Raw genomic sequence first — 807 nt, 5'->3', positions numbered from 1 at the left:
TTAGGGCAGGCGTTGTGGGGGTGCTAACACCTTCCCCATACGTAACCGACTTCCGAAACCAGAATTTGGTTTTGTAGACTTTGCCTTATCATTTTATGGTTTTTTCCATAGTTTTCCAAAATAAACTATGGTGGCGACTCCAAAACATTTTTTCAAATTTTTTCTCTTTGGATCGTCGTCCCGTAGCGATTCTGGTTGCGACAGACGGGTTCCTCACCAAAGCTCTGGCGTGACGGGCGGCGCTTACGCCCGATCGAGGATGAAAGTTAGAATTTGCTAAGCTTTCAAGATTAAGGTAAAACCAAATTAACTATAGCAGGCCTACAATTGGGCCGTAATTAAGATTTTGTTAATCATTGACCCATGAAGAAAACTATAAATACGAGTTAAGGGTAAGAGATAGGTGGTTACATTGAATGCACATTTACTTCACTCTCTCTATCTCTACCTTTTCATCTCATTATCAATACTGACTTGAGCGTCGGAGTGCCATTAGCAGGTACCCGGCCGGATTCAATTGAAGTGAACATTCGTCAAAAGAGGAACTTAACGAGGGAAGCAGGAGACCGGACGGTTTACCGTAGAAAAGTGTGCAGGAAGACTTGGTGATATTCCCAACACCGAAACACAAAACATTTTTGCTATATAAATGTATAATAGAAATAGAATAGAAACTTATTTTTTATTGTAGTTTACTCAATCTAATAAATCACGTCCAATTTTCTTATAAGAAATTATTTAAGAGCTTTACTATAATCAAACAGATTTCACAAATATTCCGATTATGTGACTTCTAAATCTAATATA

The sequence above is a fragment of the Vigna radiata genome, chromosome 9 (assembly GCF_000741045.1).
Source record: "Vigna radiata var. radiata cultivar VC1973A chromosome 9, Vradiata_ver6, whole genome shotgun sequence".
NCBI lineage: Eukaryota > Viridiplantae > Streptophyta > Magnoliopsida > Fabales > Fabaceae > Vigna > Vigna radiata.
This window is presented reverse-complemented; position numbering follows the sequence as displayed.